This window comes from Porites lutea, chromosome 1 (genome assembly GCF_958299795.1).
Source record: "Porites lutea chromosome 1, jaPorLute2.1, whole genome shotgun sequence".
NCBI classification, from domain to species: Eukaryota; Metazoa; Cnidaria; class Anthozoa; order Scleractinia; family Poritidae; genus Porites; species Porites lutea.
The window spans coordinates 47408568-47429417 of record NC_133201.1 but is presented as its reverse complement, the minus strand read 5'-3'; the positions used below and the strand labels follow the sequence as shown (position 1 = coordinate 47429417).

General features: G+C 37.1%; 1 long non-coding RNA gene across 1 annotated transcript; it reads left to right on the top strand.

Moving 5' to 3' along the window:
- Window positions 1-9313: 9313 nt before the first annotated feature.
- LOC140939142 (uncharacterized) lies at window positions 9314-13648 on the top strand. Its single transcript, XR_012165608.1, has 3 exons — window positions 9314-9358; window positions 9695-9826; window positions 13395-13648. It is a non-coding gene; the product is annotated as an uncharacterized lncRNA (long non-coding RNA).
- The last annotated feature ends 7202 nt before the right edge of the window (window positions 13649-20850 follow it).

The window sequence follows — 20850 nt, the reverse complement described above, 5'->3', positions numbered from 1 at the left end:
CTGAGTGAAACACTCTTCGTTTAAGATTAAGTTCGAACGTACAATGTTTTCAAACGCTAAATGATGACTAGCAGTATGATGACATTATACATTCCCTAAAACAAATATCGGCAAACTTTGTGATCAAAATGAATATTGCTGTACCGGCATACAAACATTTAAAGTAATCATGCAGCGATAATCAAATTTAAAAACAGGAGAGAAGGACAATGTTATTCAAAATCGCTGTGACCTAGGCTCAAAACGATGGTCATTCCAAATAAAAAGGAACACCTTCATTGTATAAAAATAAAATGAAATAGCGCCAATCTAGTGTTTGTTGCCTCCCTCATGAGTCACGAGCCCGAGTTTATTCTTCACGATCTTGACCACATCATCTACCAGAAGACGCTAGTTGAAGAAATATCACTCTAAAATGTCAGCCTTCAGAAACTGTCCCACATTTTTTCCAAACCTAGCATGAAATACTGAAGTACAACCAATAAAGTATACGCTATCTATGTTACTAACCTCCACCGACGAATAATCTAGTTACTGACCGGTAAATGCAGACCCGATGTGAAATATTTACAGCCAGCGAATATTGTCCTACAGCTTTTAGCGAAAGTCTATTTATGGAACATTTTTTTGACAAGAACTTATTCGGCAAGCAAACATTTTCAACAGTAAAGAAAATTGCATTAGCGTGTACCTGTATATTGTTATATACAAAAGGTGGTTTCGCACTATGAATTTCATTTATAACAACTCAAAGGATTCGAAAATACCGTGGTGTCGATAAATTATTCAATCGGAAATTCCCTTGAGGTCGATTAAAAACGCTAGTGTCTTTTTCCTTTCTTTTTTTCTTCAAGATTAATCCATTTGTTTGTCATCTTTTAGTAAGCTGTTTTTGCCTTTTCTAGGAAAAAAGCCCTTCGACAACCCTTCCTGAAATGTTGAAATGCATATTTAACAAGAGATTTAACATATGATAATTGGCGTTATTTTTCCTTCATATTTTTCCTTTCATGTTATTTCAAATAGGAGAGTAAATAAAACTATTGTTACACGGTGGAATGGTAGAGGTTATCAGGACTGCATCTCCAAGAGGTTGTTTGGTCTTAGTTTATTACGACGAGACCGAGAAAAGGTTCAATTATTTTATGAGTTTCAGTGCAAAGTGACAAGCTTTCTTAGGTGTAAAAAGAGAACAACCTCCACGTCCTTCACAATTATTTTTAACTGCTTTATTGTTTTTGGTTACAAGGGAGTTTAGTTCTTCATAGCAAACCACTTCTTTTAACTAAAAATAGGGTGAATAGGTCATTTACATGATGACGTAACGGTCACTGTCATATCTAAGACTCTTAGCAATTTTTTAACCTGTTATTGAGATTGTTTCTATTAAAAAAGAAGACGATCGCAACCCATGGTCGAGACCGGACCTTTCGTATCCTAATCTCTCTCCCTTACCACTACACTACCACAAGGACCCGCTAAAATTTATATTCCGAAACATTCAATAAATAAACTAGCAAACCGTTTTTCTTATTTGATACATCAATAACAGGTGACCAAAGCTCTTTCCTTGACTTTTAGGGTAAATTCAATTTGGGATTTATCATCGTTATTTCTAATACTATTCAAAAACGTACAATTTGCTTTATTGTAACTTAATTCAGGGAATATATTACATCTATTATGGGTCACGGAAACTAATCCAATACATTTAACCCACAAAAAATGTCTTCAATTTTTGTCAGTAAAGCTTCCGAACTATAAGCATCGCCAGCTAGGTAAAATAGCACTGTTTCTAAACTGTGTTTGGTCTATATTTTCTTAAAAACTGGCCAATGTTGGGACTTGCTCGTCCTTAAAAATGAATCGTAGTTTACTCGATCGGACCCGAACTAGTGTAGATCTATAAACTTATTTGTTTCTATTTCTTTCACCAATATTCACTTTGGAAAAAAATCCCCTTAACTTTTTTCCGACGTGACTTCCCGTTTACTTGGAACTTGGACAGCTGCCCAAGTTCCAAGTAAAAGGTAAGGACTTACCTTCGCTTGCTATTTGAGTTTTTGTTAAGTCTTAACACGGGAATGCGTCCTAATATAAGGTGGATTCGTAATGAACTCGAAGGGAACAGTTAATTGGAAATCTATAAACTGAACGTTTTTTCAAACCCTTTCATCAATATTCACTTTGGAAAAAGGCTTAAACTTTCTGCTGATGAGACGGCCTCCCGTTTAGTTGGACAGCTGCCTCAAAAGCACATTTGTTAAGTAAATAATTCGTGATTAAAGTTGTCCTCAAAGCATCCTCATGGGCTGTGCAGTTCCGAGCGCTCATCGCAGGGTCTGGCAGATTCACTCTAAAGGCCTGTGTGTCTACACTTCTACTTTGCGAATTGACCTTCTATTTTTCCCATTTCGATTAGAACAATTATTGCATACAAGTCATACAAGGCTCCTTTATTTTGGCGCATTGGCTAGGTCTGGCAAAGAATTGATAGTGAAAAGCGAGTTCTTTGCGGCCTATAATATGCATCAAGTACAAAACATAAAAAATAAAGTTGCTTCATCGAACAACCCCTCAGTGTAAAGTCATAGATAGGCATACAAAGTCAACGGGACAATTTCAAATTATTTCCAACACGTGGTCGAGTATTTTCAGGTTATGATGTTAGTACGGTCCTTTAAAATTGACTATTTGAAAAAACATACAACAAATGATAAAAAAAATGACTAAAGCATTTGATACTTTAAAGGAGGTTTCTTAAACATCAATCCGGAATTTTTGGAGTTGTCCGTGAAGGTAACAGCATATCGTATAATACGAAAGCATAGTCAAGCCGCCTACTTTTAATGTTTCGCAATTTAAGTCCAAAACTGATAAAAAAACAAAAAAATCTAAATTCAATATAAACAAAACTGTCAAAGAATAAAAGAGGCCTTGTATTTTCAGGTTATGATGTTTAGTACGGTCCTTTAAAATTGACTGTTTGAAAAAACGTACAAGAAATGTAAAAAAAAAGACTAAAACATTTGATATTTCAGAGGAGGTTTCTTAAACATCAATGCCGGAATTTTTGGAATTGTCCCTTAAGGTAAAAGCATATCGTATACTATGAAAGCATAGTCAAGCCTTCTACTTATAATATTTCGCAATTCAAGTCAAAAACCGATAAAAAACTAAAAAAATCTAAATTCAATATGAACAAAACTGTCAGAGAATAAACGACATAACCCAGTTTATCAAGAGTAGACTCCCATCGGGCCTTCGCAAACTGAGAGGAAAGTACACTTTAAATGCCCTCGATTCAAAGCTTCATCGTTAAAATGTAATATACTAACTTTCGGATACCATAAAACTGTGAAAGGTTTGAAACCAAGAGTCATTTCGTAAGTCAAGTTTAGTATGATCATCCGGGTGAACGTAGTCCTGAATAGGATTGTTGTTGATTGTGACTAACGTTTCGACAACCTATGCGGTAGTCAGTGAGTTGTATACGCGACTGCTTTAAACCAAAATGTGACCTGCCGCTATTAGAAGGCTATATGTTAAAAATCCTGCTCTTACTCCCGAAAGCACATGCTCAAATTTTATGTTCGTTCGCTGCAACTTTGGCCATTGCTTCGTTAAACGGACAAACCACATTTCAACCGCTAAGACTGACGAAATTAATTAGATCACAACAACATTAGACCACAACAATGGAAACCCTTACCTTTCTATAAGGTTTCTAAAGTCCTGAACCTATTTCCCCAAAATGGTCTCGACTTTAAAACATAACTGTATTTGCACGCTTTTAAGTTGTCATTTATGCCGTTTACGGCCTAAAAATGAAATTTATTATTTATTAAGCCGTGGGGTGTAAAAATTAAGTTTTTAGCATTTGAAGTGTGAGGCAAAAGTGAATATTTGCATTTTGACATGTGTCATATTATGACGGACTGTATTAAATGAACGACAGAGAGTTTTTAACATACTACGTCGAGGATTTTAACATTTCATCGGGAATCGTTCACTTCAATTTGACTATAATTTTAATTTTTTTGGGAAGTTCTCAGAATAATACGAAATGGAGTCTCTCTTATGGAGTATAAGAAAAACATTAATGAAAATGCAATGAAGTTAAATATTAATAAAACATACTGCAAAAAAGAAGGGATCATAAAAAGTTATAACAAACGAGAACTGAGAAAATTAAAACTGAAGCAGAAGGCTTCAGGCATACATTTTCACTTTTAATTAACAATTTACAATTTGCCTGGGTGGATTATTTTCGGTTCCCCCCTCTGCTGTCATTAAAAACCTACTTGCAATACCTGTGTGTGATTGCTTGAAGGCCCTTGAACAAAGTTTGGATAATTTCTGCCGCCCGCAGTTTATTAATACAATTTCAATTACCTATCCTCAGGGTCGCATACATAACTACGGTCTTTTATCTCCATCCAGTAGATAAAAGTTAAGTTTTAACTTAATAGTAGTGTGTACTGAAACGTATAGTCTCAAAAGTGCTGACTTAGATTAGATTACTGACTTCTGGAATCATGAATGACACTCGGTATTTCTAAAAAGGAGTATTTTTGCCAGACCTAGCACAGACAGGATTACAGGATTCTATCAAACGTAACATTATCCGAGAATCAACTTTAGGATCTGTCCGACTACCCATCTCCCAAAACAACGTTAACACTGACTTTCCATTTAAAGTAAAATGTTGTTTTAGTGAGCGAGGGATAAGTGGAAGTTTCCAGGATCTTGTACCGATTTTGTGTGAATTAGTGTAGGGTAAAATTACAGCCTCAGGAACTCTAATGTATGTAATAATTGAGTCGAGGACTGACAATTACATTCTAATTAAATCACAAGATAAACTAGTAATAACGAAAGGTTACGGAGTGCGGGCGACAACGATCGAAGGTTTGCTCCAGTGCTGTGCTTTGCGTAAGTTTCACGTAAAATATGGTCAAAACACGCGTGATCAGATTACGAGTGATAGAAGGTTCATTTGCGCTTGACTAAAATGCGTTCTGTGCATTCCGTACATTCTTAGTGGAAGTCCAAACGAATACTGGAGACCACATACATGCGACGCATGCGTAATAGCCTGTTGGGAGGAAGGGAAAAAAAGGGAGGCCTGCCAAGCAAGCTACATGCGTAATAACAACCTGGAGATTAGGATTGCAGGCTTCTCTTATCGCCTACAATCGCACTAATATTGGTGAACCCATTAAAAAGGTAATAACAAAATACGGATTAACATTGACCTACAATCTTAACTGAGGCAGTGAAATGCTCTATAATTGGTGTAGCTTCAGTTCAAACTGAAGCCCTTTATATCACACTTGGATCTGCAGATCCGTGAGAATTCAACATCCTGCTCACAGCATTACATAGCTGTCAAAGAGCTGTGCCCAGTATGACAAAATATAACAGGGAATTTATCACATTCATGAACAAAACAACTGCATGATATTTTGAATGCTAATGTTAGAATTGCGTTTACTTCTGTTATTGATGATGCGCTTTTTATGTTTAAAAGAAATAGGACTTCGTGTTTCTTTCTTTCCTTCCTTTCTGGAAGTTAGAGAGTTTCCACATGACGTCAAGGTGGCCACATTAGTGTTATATAACAATGAAACAGCAGCCATGTTAATGTTATGAAACAATTTTGTGGGGGTTGAACTCTTCCGTTCGTTCCAACAAATTTGCATAGGTGTAGGACTAGATAGAAATAACTCGACATTGTTAAAGATATTTAGAACATTTTGAGATATTAGGGAAAAAATCTCATGATATTTAGGAAAAAAATTTGATATTTAGAATTTTGTTACGAAAAAAGTACTGAAATTGTTTTTTTTCTAGGAAGCTACTTCAATGCTTATTAGGGCATGGGCAGCTCAGTGACAGAAATTCAAACAAATCCCTACATATTGGCATGCTTAAATCAGATTCAACAATATTCTTTATTTATAATATATGCAATGTGGCCAATGTTCAAAAAAATGGCTGATGATGTACCCTCTGAGCCACGCACAAATTAAACAGTAGTGTCCCTTTTTGACCGCTTTAGACGTCCAGCACTCTGAATGGTCTTTCACGAACACTGCCTGTATTAAAGCGTAGTGCTCTAGTCTTCTTGGAGGCTAAGGGGTACCGTAAATAAGGCTGACTTTATGTGAATTTGTTTAGAGTCTTGTTGTGTGCGGTACAAGAACATAATTTCCTGAAATTTGTGGCAATTTGTGTTGCCATTTTAGGTGACAGGAATTTTTTTTGTGTTTTTACCGTAATATTTATGAGATAAAGCTATTTTTGAGATATTTAGAACTTTTTCAAAATATTTAGAAAAAATTTCGAGATATTTAGAAAAAAAAATAGGGAATTTCCGGAAACATATTTAGGCGATTGTTCGTGATATTTGTATTTAGGTCCACATTGGTGCCAGCCAAGACTTAAAATCCTTTATATTTTCCGTAGCCCTGGGGGACATGGTAGCTGTGTTCATTAAGGTATAAAGAGAATATTACCACAGCCTGAGACCATCTTCTGTTCGTGTTGTGGTCGTTGTTGTTCCGAGCATCGATTCTTTGTGCTGTGTCATGGAAGAAATGTACATAAAAATTTTGGCGGCTACATTTTCCTCCAAAATACAGATTTGAACCAAAATGTTTCAACCAAAGTTCAACGGAAATGTTCACTTAGCGACTTTGTCATTTGCCATTCTTTTTTACGCCGTCCCACGAGCTGATCTTATCTTTCTACAGCGTTATCATACAATATAATAGGGACTTTACGATCCCACGACTCGATAACGTCAAAACAGCAAAAGGTTTAAAAGACATTTCACTTTTTGGTACATTTTTTTGCCGTTTTTGCACGACTACGACTGGGCTCCCCCGGAGGCGTTTTTAGGGGAGCCAAAAAGTATTTATTCCCTCCCTACAGGGAAGAACTCCCCTAAAAACGCCTTCGGGGAGGCTAGACTACGTCGTGACATTGCCTAATTTTATATTTTATGGAGGACGTAAACAAACGACGACGAAATTTTAAATTTCTGTTTCTGAACTTGGATAGGGATCCTAGAAATTCAGGGCTGTTCCGCTTCCTTTTGATTAAGTAATTGGGCAAGAATAATCGCGATAAAGACTGGAGGAACCTAAAGTCACTTTTAAGCGACGTTTTCGCTCCCATCGCGTTGTCGAGTTTTTTAAAGTCCCAAATTATTTGACCGGACGCTAGAAGTGAAGGAAGATTGCTGCTTGCCGTGTTCTCCTCTCTAATAGCAATGGATGTTTAAAACAACGATCCTAAAAAATTTCCGCCGGACGCTGTATGTTATGTTACCAAATGTGGCAACTTGTCTCAGTAGTATCAATACTCCGTTCTATTAATTGTTTACCTTCATCTTCGTTATTAATTAGGATTACTCACGCTTTAACGTCAGCTAAATGTTAAACAACCCATCCCTTGCACAGATCTCCAAGAACCAAGAAAACAAGAGAACAACCTATGACCAACTCCCTCTCTGCCCTGACCGACCCACCCTGTATTTTCTGACCAGTCCCTAGAGGTGTGTATGGTTTATGGAGAAGACTCTTTTTTAATTTCTCCAACCCTTCCTATATACACGTGCATCCACACGCATGACACAGCTAGCTCGTGAATTGCTTTGAATCGTGAGTTACCAAAAAAACCCTTAATTGCCTGTTCCACCTCTGACTGTTCTATCAAGATACTAGACTGTACTAAACAATGACTGGAAGCTTCGTCTTAATTTCTCGTAGCAAAAGTAAATAAAAACCCTCACTAAGGGTTTTTATTGAAAAATCGGGATTCCACTGTAGGAAACAAGGGAGAAAATAGGAAGTAAGGGAGGATAGACAAAAGACCAACACACAAAAAAAAAGGTAGAGGGAAGAAAAACAGGTAAAAAAGAAGGAAATTATATCAGAATGCGAATCCAATGCAAACACCGACGGGACAGAGCGAAATGACCGTATTAGAGAGGTGTCCGTCAAAGAGGTCACTACGATGACGTCACTCTCATGACTCCACTTACAGTTTTAAGTGTTCAGTATCGATTCAGTAGCTAAAACCAGGCTCACACTTGTGTTTAACTGCATTTAAATTTGTTAATTCACAGTACAAACATGTACAAAGACACTGTCTTTCAGTAGCACACAACATTGTACATATCAGCTACAAAGCATATAAGCACAGTCGTAGACAAATCACTGATTTAAAACGAAACGGGCTACTTTGCAAGTGCAGTAAACAGCAGCTAGAGTACAAAATGTAATAGAAAAGATCTTCATGCTATCTGTAGTTATTTAAGCCTTAACAAAGTCGGTTATGTTCATCTGTATACCTTTCGCAAATCGTTGTTCGACTTGATATACAGCGACTAGGCTTTTGAAATCACCTTACATAGCTCATCAGATTAACCTGATAGGGATTCGGGATTCGCCTTATCACCGCAGTGTCCGCAATAAAGAGGTTACTTTTATTTGAATTTACTCTTGGTGGCCGGGATTTAGTCTCCGTTGTCCGTATTAGTCGTATTAGAGAGAGTCCGTATTATACCGTATTATTGAGGTTTTTTTTTATAAAGAAAATATATGAGAATTTTGTCGGAACAGTTGAAAACTGTCCGTAATAGAGAGTTGTCCGTCAGAGAGTTTCGACTATACTCCTGAGACTAATTTTTGTAAAGCATCGCCACTTGCTGTCATCCCCTTCCCCAACTGGAGGTCACTGAGGCCCAATTTTAGCAGCTTCCATACACTCTCCAGATTTTCTCTTTAATAATCTGAATACAGTGCCCGTGTACAGTGGAACCTTGATATAACGAAGGGCCAAGGGAATGGTAAAATTTGTTCGCTATACCGGGGCTTCGTTATATCGAGGTTCTTTTTCATATATTTTACTATTACTGGGGTAAAGCACAGGAAAAAATAACGGATTCCCAGTTTTGGATATTTTAGGGTATTTAAAGAATACCCATAAAAATCCCAAATTTGGCAAAGTGAGACAAGTCCCAACCAGGGAATTCCCAACCAAGTTCCCTGATTGGGACTTGTCTCACTCTTCCAAATTGGGATTTCTGTGGGTATTCTTGAAATACCCTAAAGTATCCAAAAATGGGAATCCGTTATTTTTTCCTGTGAAGAAAATCGTTCGTTATACGAAGACTATGTTATATGACACCCTTTAATATATAGAGAGATTCGTTGTGTACGTAGTCGCCTTTCCCGCCAGAATACCAAGCGAAGTTGCCCCTTCCCAGTCCCCCACTACTTACGCGTCGGTCACGTGGTGATCCACAGCAAGGACAAGGAGCGAAACAACTGAAGGGCGCGCGATGGTAGGTTTTGGTGTAATTTTTTTACTCGCTTTTACGGACTTTTATGCTGCTAAGTGGAATCGAGGACATAAAGTTTTAGAAGTTGCATTTGTAGGATTTTTACTGTAAAATTTTTGCTGAGAATAACAACAGAACAACTGTCGACTGGTCGGTCGTTTCGATGCAATGTCTTTCAGTTGAGTCTTCTAATTATATCATGCATATCGATCTCCCTACAAGATGTCCTCACAGTTTACGAAAACAATATGTACTCAAGGCTTTATTAATTTTTTTGTGCTCAATAATACCAATTGTTGTTATTCTTCTCATCATTAAAGCGTTTTAATGTCCCTGTAGATGCAACGAATCGACCGTCGACGAAACAAGCGTCCAACATGCCGCGCCAAAGGTGCAATACGTTGTTGTTATTACAACGACGTTTATACAACCTTAACAAAGGTTCATTAATTGGTACAATGGACGAAAGAGGTAAACGTTTTGTACACTTACTGGCATTTTTATTTAAAATCTGCTTCAACAGATTAGCTTGGTTTTAGATGAAGGGGGGAATTTTATATATCCCATGATGCATCGCTTCATACTATACTAGGAGTAATCGGAGCTTAGGAGAGTGCGTTCGATATGTTTTTTAGGCTTACAGGTAGCAGTTGAGGGGGAAGGGTGGTTGCGATAATAGATAAATATGATTATGGCATATTTTGAATGTAAGGGTTGTGTACAGCGAAACCTCTATTTAAACTGTTTATCATTATAAGAAGGTTTTGAAAAGATATGGTATTGTTCGGTGTCCAGTGCTTGTAATATTATTGGAGGAGACATTGGCCAGAGTGCGTCAGGCATGTCAATAGAACATTTTGTTTTACTGGCGCGATTACAGGGCGCAGGTGCTCAAAGGCCGATTAGTGCTTAACCCGGGATTCTTTTTCTTTCTTCAAAAGCATTTCTTCGGATAATTTTCTCTGTTATTTTTAAGAGCATCCAATCATCAACTTGTTGACAAAATGAATTAAATTGAATAAATTTACTGTTTTAAAAGCTTTCACATCTGAATTCAAACTTCGCACAAACCCTGTCAAAGCCTTCAATGGAATGTGTGTGCGGTTCACACTTTCCTTTTCCAATTTGGTCGAGCGTGTTGATTTCAGTGACTCGAGAGTGGCACTACTGTGGGCTGGTTTGTAAGTTTTCCCTAATAAATAACACAGAGTTAAAGTGTTCGTTTGTCCAGTGCCGAAAATATCACAAGTCATGATCTAATGGCACCGCCGAGCTTCAGATCTCGGTAGATTTACTTTGTGGCACATCGGTTGCCGAGCTACACAACTCGGTAGATTTACTTTGTGACACATTGGCCGCTGAGCTACACAACTCGGTAAATTTTCCTTGTGGTACAATAGACTGCTTGCAGTCCACCTTCTCTCTTTTAAATTCGTCTAGTTCTTATCTCATCCAGCGCGTTTGCACAACACGACGTTATTATTACCAAAGGGAATGAGATGTTTTCTTCTCGGGCTTACGCCCATGTTTCTCGCGGCTTGCGGCTTTGCTGCTCGCGTGCTTAGGTTTCGCGTGCAGTAACTTTGCAAAAAAAATAAGAGACTGCTCGCAGTCTAGTGGTACAATGGCCGCCGAACTAGACCCGGTTTGATGCATGCACCAGGAGTCGCAGACATTTTCCAAAGACAGTGACGAACCATGCTGAAAAATGTGAAGGCTTAATCCAAAGTAAGCTTTAACAGCAAACTTCTGAAAGATGAACTCTTTGGACGATTCAGCAAACACAGATCGATGTAAGCTTTATGAAGATTCAGCAAACTTTTTAAAAGATGAACGCTTTACAAAGAGTATCAGACCTTAGCAAACCGCTTTGAAAGATGAATGCCGCGGACACAAGAATCACCACGTGAGTTAGCGCGTCAAAGTGAGGCAAATCGTAAGCAAGCGCCTCTAAGCGAGGCAAATGTGTGTTGATGACGAAAAAGCATTCTCAAAAAAATTTCCCTTATTAATTGCACAGGATACCCAATAATGCACAGAACACCCAACACAAATTAGGGGTTGCGTTCTCGTACCTCGAACGCAATTATCAAGCTTACGAACACACGTGATCCTATCAGTTCTCATCAGTTCAACAGGGACGCGACAGTTGAACAATGGTGAAAAGCGACTTGTTTTGCCGATAAAACCTTCTGTACCTTTGCTGTGTCGATCTATTTACGATTTTCGTTCTACTATTCCAAAAATATCTCTTGTTAAGTCAAAGAGAGTGTTTGGCTGCCGATTATTAGTTAACTACTGTAACTAGCCTTACGATTGCAAGGCCGTCCACGCAAATGTTCTTAGAAGCTAGCGAGGAAGGTCTTTGCTTTAGTACATCCTGTATTAACATGTGTTGATAAAGCTCTCCATGGATTTACAAGTGATTTCCATGTACTTGTCTTGAAATAAATACATATTCTAGGTGTGAGATTTCTCTTCGTTGCTTGTTTGTGATCGCGGTGCTCATATTGTCATTTCAATAATTCATCGATACAGTACATCAACCGTTGGTTGACTGCACATGCATTAATTTTACTTTAACAAGCTCGGCTTATGCAGTCGAAAATAGCGAGACCGTTAAAGTACAAAGTGACGTCTATCGGAGATAAAATTCAAAGGAAGGGAATAGCTCCAACAAACAATAAAAATAACAAAGACATCACTATATTTTTCGTAACAAAACACCAGCTAAGCATTCGTCAAACATGAACAGAAAAAAGCTTTATTAAGCAATGGCAAAATATATATACAAAAACACCCACTTCCTCTTTACAATGAATCCTAAAAGAATTATCAAAATGTCTTTAAAGGTTTTATACGCCGGTTAAGGACCTACGGCGTGCTATTCCATGACATTTGCTGGCCTGTATATTTCAAGTTCGCCTCGCGCGGTTGCGACCATAAGCCAGCATGAGAAACAAATTTTACCTAAAGTAATGAGACAAAAAAGCTGTAATACTATAAACCAGTGAATTTAAACACTCATCATACCCTCAAGAGATAATACTTGAGTTTTGATCAGTGAAAAAAGAGCGAATTCAAGAAAAAATGTCCCATCTTCACAGGACTTAGCATAACGAAATTGGAACCTTCACCTTGCATCTTAGTGGAGAAAGGGCAGAAAATGCGATATTTCAAAACGATCCAACCCATAAAAATCGCGAGGTCGAAAGTCGAAAGAGTTCGGAGTGTGGAACTAGTATCAAGTACCCCTTGTCCGCTGATTTCAATAATTTATTGGGGCAAAACCTTTCTAGAATAAAGACAGTTTTTGATAATTGAAAGTCATCTAAATAAATATTCACTTGTGAGTTAGAACAGCATGGCTTAACAGGGTCGTAAACAAGAGCAATAATGCGTGAAATGACGTTGGAAACATTTGAAATTATCAATCAGATACCAAAGATTAACAGGACTCATTGAAACTTACCTTGGATGAGCTGCATCTTGAAATTCAGGTAGTTGAAAATCTCCATTGAAACCCTCAAACGCTCTTTCCACCGCGGCGAGAAGACAGAAATTAGCTGCAAAGTATCATGGGTTATATGAAATTCCCCCTTTGTTTTAGATTGTGTTATGCACCTACAGTGAATCAATGCAAATCCCAACAGGGGATGGTGGAGGGGGGCAAATGTGGGCAAGGGGCGGGGATTTGACAATTCTTAATTTTTTTTTATCAAATTCCCCAGGGTGAGTGACTAATGTCAATCAAAAGTGTCAAAATAGCCCCACCCTGGGGCGAAAGAAATCTAAACAAACAATACTATAATATTAGCAGTAACCAAAGGTTAAGAAGTGTGGGCAAACGTGTACGTTTATGTTGAAGGTGCAATTGATGTTGAGAACCACTTTCATAATTGTCTACGTGAATCAGAGAAAGCCCTCTTAGTTCCAGTGTCAACAAAAGGAATCACGGCGGATCATGAGTATGGAAACTGAATAATAATTTGAACAATGGGGTGAACATGTTCATATTGATTTATAACTTTATTTACAGTGGCTTAGGTTCAATTAGCCGGCAAATGTTGAGAAGAGAGGAGAGACGGCTGAATTTACAAGCAAAGGTACAATGAAAAGAGCAGTGCATGACATAGGCAATGTTCATCGTGGAAAGTATACAGTCATTACTACTTGAAGTGTTATTATTCAATTGGATATTCAATTGGTGTTTATTGACCACAGGTCGTTGAAATGTTATAGAAAATCATGAAAAATGTTAGTGAAGCTTTCAGGTGACAAGCAGCGTAACATGCTTGGAAACAAACTACGCACTGTAGTGTAACTTGAATTAACTTAGATGGATTCATAGACTTTGCAATCACTCGCACCTTACCAGAGACCCGTCCTGCACTAAGCTGAGATTAGGCTCTACAGTACTTTCATTTTCCTTGGTAAATAGATTTCCAGCTGGCAAGGCGAATCAAAAAGTCTTGCAATTAGTAGGTTATGTGTATACCTATATTTACTATGTGAGAGTCAGAATCAAACAAAATATTAACATTGTTGCATCAATTGCATTTCCATTCACGTGATTACTGTGACATCAGACGAACAGATTTTGGAAAAACTGCACTACACAGTTTATAAAGTGCTGCTGACCAAGAATAGTCTGCGGCAAGCCCTACATGTAGGATATCAAATCCCATGGAAAACAATTTTTTGGTTCTATGCCCAGAGATCATGGGAAAGGATCAGTAACAATTTTTTGGTTCTGTGAAAATTCATGGAACCCATTTTTAATTCTTTTAACCCTTTCACTACTACTTGCTAATGGCCCCCAACCCCCCACCTTCCTGAACAATTAGGTTACTAGGAAAAAGTTGAGTATGCATAATTTTAGCCAGCAGTTTCCCTCTCTGCTCCACGTTTGAAGATCAAGATCGATCAAGATGGCGGCCAGGGAAGCAGCATTCGAGAATTTTAAAGCCGAATTTGTTCGCAACGGGTAAGTTTTGTGTGTGTTTTATTCGAGTTTAGTAATTATTTTCATTATTCAGATGAAAAAATCTTTATTTCTACAGATTCCCTGTACCAAATAGCCTAATAAGGCTTTTAGAAAATTTCCAAATCAAAGCCGTGGAAAGTGCGGAGAAATGCCGTGCCAGGCTTTACAAGTATTTGTGGTGTCTGTTATGGGTAAGTTGGAAAATTACAAGCATGAAGTTCTTCACTGCCATTTTATTTCCCTTGAAATAAGCCATTATTTTATTTTGTTTATTAATAGTGTGTTTTCTGAACTCTAAGAGAATGTGGTCGAGTCGGCTATCATTGCAAAACAGTAGCATGTGTGTTTTGATTATGACTGCAGTTTTCCCAAAACTGATCCTCCTTTATTCAAGAAATAGTTCCTCTCAGACTTTTCTCCCTGGTAGAAGGGTATGAGCACAACAAAGTTTGCAAGCTGCCTCCTGTATCTCTGTCTAAAACGAAATGTTTCTGAAAAGCTTTTTCAGTGAGGATATATCTGTAAAAGTGACATGTTATGTTTACCTGATTTTAGCATGGAAGTGGAAAGACCCTTGGGGCATCGGTTGGATGCCAACCAACGTACATGTTTCCTTCCTCCCTGAAGAGAGTGGTCAGGGAGATTATTCCTGGCAACCTGGTCGAACGGCCAAACCCAACCCATTCAGGGGTAAGTTAAAATGGAGACCTTGAGGGTGGGTGCTTAAAATGTTTTCAATATTTTCAGCAAGTGATAATATTTGAGATAATAACAGATTAAACAATAAAAAGTTTTTAGTTTTGCTATTATTATTTTGGCTTTCAGAGTGGGCCATGGATGTGTGTTGGAGATAAGTGCTTGTTTGAATAAATATGATAAAACCTCCAATTCTTACACTCTGCCATATGTAATGTATCTTATTGAGATGTGAATTTTCACAACATCATCCCTTCCCTGCACCACTCAGGTTAACCATATTTATAGCAGATCTGACAAAAGGTTTGGGAGCTCCTAATAATTATTATAATAATAATTGTGGCCGTATTATTTGAGTGGTAGGTTTATCTGGTCAACATAGGTTACCTTGCTTCTTCAAAGTGGCCTGCAGCCAAGCCCAAAGGAAGACAGTCCAACTAATAATTATAATAATAAAGACTTTATTTGAACAATTAATTTTTTTATGATGAATTGTCCACATCTTTTTATATACATTCCATTGTGACAAAATTTCTGAATCAAAAATACTTATTTACATAAGGTATTATTTGCAAATTATACAAAAATAAAAACAATAGAAAGTCAAATTATAGGTTGTCAAAGCCAAATTATTTATAATTTCGTCAGATAATAAAGAAAAGCATTTCAAAACATGTACAAGCTTCTGAAAATGTTAATTTTATACCATGCTACATTTGTATCCAGAATGACAATATTTATAAAGTTGTGGTTTCTAAAAAGTTTTGCATTTATGTAATTGCACAATACTTAGAATCATCAAGAGCATTATACACAATATAATTTCTATTTTTACATACGTGTCCCAGATGAATAAAAGTTGCATTTTTACCTAACAAAACAAGTTCATTTCATGGTTGTTGCAGCAGGAAAGTCTGATTTCTTTTGTTGCCATGCGCATTTGCTATTTAGAATTGTCTTGATAATTGAAAATTATTAGAACTTTACCTTAAACCACTTATTCCTTTGAACAAGTAAACTGAAATTTTCAATGTAATATAAAGATTTCATCTGCACAAGACCAAGTTTCAGCCCTTATGTATGCCAGGGAACTTTGGCATTTCCATTTTTACAGAGATTTCAGTTTCTCAAGGTCCATAGAAAAACATTATTTTGTGGTTTCATCAAAGAATTATACTTGCTAGAATTTTAACATTTGCACTCAGTTAAAAATTTGCTGCTTCTTATGTATATGACAAATTCACCACAAGATTGATGTTTTACGTCCAGACTGGTAACAGGTCTGTTACTTACATTCTCCTGAGAGCCATGTTAACAGTAAGATTCTTTTTTGGCCAAATCAGATGTCTGTACTTGGCTACATTGTAAACAGATGAAAAACATATGGCTATACATTTGGTCAAAAGCAACAATTTGAACAATAAAGGTGCCTGACTCAAAGGAAAGCAATAATTTCCTACACAACATACTTCCTATAAGCAGTGGTTTCATAACAGGGGAAAAGGCACTGAAGCTTGGGCAATATTATAATCATATATTCAAACATTATCTTTACCTAAATTAACTGGTGCCTACTTCGTCTGGCCTGTGCTCAAGTCCCAATAAATAGTGTCAGATAGCTGCTAACACATATTTTGGTTAGCGTTGACACTTATTGAAGCTTTATCCTCTCATACAAGTCTATGATCCAGTGATAATTTGGTCCATGTAGTGCATGACACCATGTCATATTTGCTTGACAGAAGCCAGCATTTGTAGAAGCCATATAATGCAGTCTGCAAGGCATAAAACAAACAAAAACATAAATGTAACTGCAAGGTACATGCAAGTAGGTGTGAAAATTAGAAAAAAAAAATTATGCATGCAGCAATCTCATACTATTTCACACCACAAGTTTATAAGAAAAGAGTCGAAACATGCATGTCAACACTGAGCAAAGAATAACTAGAGCACAGCAAACAAATACCTGCATTGAAAAAAAAACAGACAAAAAATAATCAGCAGATCAATACATACCATTGCAATCAGGAGTAGAACAACATGAAGTTTCATTGATCTTATCGACAAAATCTGTTAGCTGAGTGGTCTTACAGACAAATAAATGGCACTCTACGTCCAACTTTGCTTTCTTCCCGGCTGCTTGCGAAGGGGAATTATTCTCCTCCTTGTTGCTCCACTTTCTCTTCTTTCCTGAACAACCAGGTTTGTCTGGGGGCGACTCCTCGATATCTGGCAGCTACTCCGTATCCTCTGAATCTTCAGTCTCCTCACTTGAAACCAAAGCCTCATAAAAACAACTCCAAATTCCTAGCAGTCAGTGTTTTGGCTACAGACTTCTCGGTTCTGTAGACTGTTTTGCCAGGACGAACAAACTTCAGCTGCATTTTGCCATTCTTTTCATCATGTTGTTCTCTCCATTTGGCAAGAAGAGTATAACCTTGTCAACCATGATGAACCGCAGCTGGGAAGTGGGATCATCAACCTCACCATCATACACTGCTAACCACTTGATGGTTAATGTTTTCACAAAATTATCTGGACTGCCCCATCCTGTTAGCATAATGAAGTACAGTTTGTAAATGTTTCATCTGGTTTTTGCTTTCTTACATTTTGACGAGCAAAAAATTGATAGATAGATGTGTTATCAAACACTCTCTTTTAAAACATTTATTTTGACAAAATTTTTACTTTCCTTGTTCCACTGTGTTCAGCAAGCCAACGCTTCTTAATTTAACAATAAAAATTTAGGGGATAATGGGTTAACTGGAACTGAAGTCAGGATCCATAACAATAATGTATTTTTGGATCAAGCACTTGAACTTGATCCAGAATCCTTGAAGCTGGTTTTGCTCCATCCACAACATACTTGCACTTGTAGTTAATTAACTTTACCACAGCTGCCCAAGTGTGATATGTTTTCACTTACTTAGTGAGAAAATTTGCAAAAAAATGGAAAATGGAAGGCGAGATTATTCAAAATATAATAAAAATCTACCAGTTCTTATTTCATAAGCAAATAGAGGTTACAACTACCATGGACTTAAAAAAGTATCAAAACAGCAAATTATGTTTTACATGTAGCTATGCAAACCCACAAGTACTGTCTGGGTATTCCTGGTAGCAAAGCTTCGTCAAAATATAGTAGTAGTAAACCAAGTCATTTTCTACATTGATCAAGCTTTTTAACATTTTTAACCTTCAGTTCCTAGTATTGACACTTCCTAAAAGTCCTGGTACTGTTTGGCCAGGCCAGTTGCAAGGACAATCATTGTGGCTGTCATTTTGTTGAACCTACATCTGGCCATCTTGTCAACATCTTTACATTCAGTCCACCCAACCACACGCTATGTTTCTACATACCATGTTATTAAACTTTAAAGTTATAGTAAATAATCGCTTGGGAACTATAAATGATTCACAACAATGGGGCATTCCCAAAATGCCGCATCAAATTTTAGCAGCATGCTTTTTCTTTTAGATATTATTGTACTGAGCTTAAGTAAGTACTTGCATATTTCTCCCGTGCTTTATCAACTTCACTGGTTACCAGTACAACATCGTGTTCATTTTGAGATCTTAATTTTAAAATTTAAAGCTATTCATGGACTAGCGCCTAAGTATATCATAGAACTAAGAAACATTAAGCCTAGGTCTATATATAATCGTAGATCAAATCAAAGTTTATGGCTAGACCCTCCTAAAGGGAAAATGCTTGTCACGTTAGGTGACAGATCATTCTGTACTGCTGCCCCATATTTATGGAATAGTTTGCTGGCTGAATTACGTGATATTCAATCATTAGCTGTTTTTAAATGCAAGCTGAAAACTTATTTATTTCATGCAGCTTTTACAACGTAACCTGTTTGACATATTACTAATTAAATTTATTATCATTATTATAAACATTCTATATTATCATTATTAATATACATTGTTAATATTCATGTACATGTAATTAGTTTTACAAATTTGAATTGTATTGTAGTTTTTTTAAGTTGTTAAGCGCTGTTGATCAGTGAATGTAAATAGCGCTTTAGAAGTTATTAAATTATTATTATTATTATTATTATTATTATTATTATTAATATATCGGATCATCAAATATGTTTTTTTTTTCACACACATTAAGTCCCAGGCCTTGCAAAGGAAATGTACTTGCCATTCCAAATTACTTTTTAATGTATGTACGTATATGGTATACACTTGTTCTTTTTTGGGTAACCAACTTTTATAAAGGTGTTGCTGGGCTCCTAAAGGAGCTGTTGTGATTCAGAGAGTAAATGTGGGTAAAGCTACCCATAGATTGATGAATCAAACTTCAAGGGCAGGCAATCCATTGTTGGAATATTTATGCCTATGCTTGTTGACAACTTACAGCTCTGCTGTTGCTACAACTTCATGGTGGTTCTTCTCTAACATCATTCTTCATTTTTGCTGGACTTTTTGTACTTTATGGTATCTTAGCTGGATTGTTCCAAGGCTATGGCTGACTATAGCTGCCCTGTGCTGGCTTGCTATGTTGCTTCACCTGCAACTCTGCAATTTTTTTGTTTGCAGCAACAAGGGATTCTCTGAGGTCTTCCATCAATCTGTCTGCTGTATGGTTTGAAACTTGTCTGCAAGCTCTTTTATATTGTTGTTTAACTTGGTATAATACAGGGTGAGGGGTTGGACCTTGCATCAGAGCCTCCTTGTGTTGAACTTTTGGCAAGTGTTGTACACCTTGTCCCTTAGTTAATAACTACGACTGGTTAAGTTATACATGTATGAAGGAATACTCATTGACAAGTTGTGCTTATGTGGATTTAAATTATGAAACAATGCAGTGAAGAACTCACTACAATAATAACATCCTTTATCAGATAATTAGAACAACATAAATAATTATTTTAAAACTAATTGAAGAAGTTCTCCACGTTTTGGAAACAATTTGTGCTGTTCAAAACCACTGTTCCTCTGAAGTTTAGTTTAAGCAGGTGGCTACTGGTAGTCTTTGATGTGTTCTGATTGTTGTGTCAAACATTTTGTTTGTGAAAACTGTAAATTGTTTTTAACAACTTGTTGAAGAAAGTGCTGGCAATGGTTCCCTGATTGATGATGGCTAAGGGACTGCCATCTGCTTAGCTGACACCACTAAAATGCCACTGGTAGTAGCTGTTTGAGGTTTGTTCCTCAGTCTTCTCCCTGTAAGGTTCTTACTGCAGAACAGTTAAAGGCCTCACTCGATTTACTTTCAAACATGCTGCTGAAGAAAAATGTGAACATATTAGCTTAGACAGTGTATGTAAGATCACACTTTAGAAAGTACGCTTTCACTGGTGCAAAGGAAAATTCAACTTTCTGCAAAGTACCACACAAGCACTTTTTTACTTGAAAGGGCCACTATGTCAGGTTTGCAAACAGTAGTGGTGCTGTTTTTAATACCACAATGAAAAGGTCCATGTGCACTCTTTGTCATAAATTTGCATGTAAACTTGTACATTGCAAAAAGACTTGCGCAAAAAAATTGAGCAGCTGTATGTGACAAGAATGGAAGTGTTCAGCTAAATCCTTCAGAAAAACCTATTCCTCCTCACGAGAAATGGTCCTTAAAAAACAGGAGACATGGGGAGACCATGCCTTGTTGTAAACTATACTTCTGGTTAATTCCATAGGCATTAATCAGTTATGGAATGCCTGATATTTCACTTTCTATTCACAAGGTTGTGAATTTTATCAGCCAATTTGGTCCCCTTTCAAGCGTACGGCCTTAGTAAAATTCCTCTTTGCCTGACAAAGGAATGCAGTGACCTGATTTCACCTGGTCTTTTTG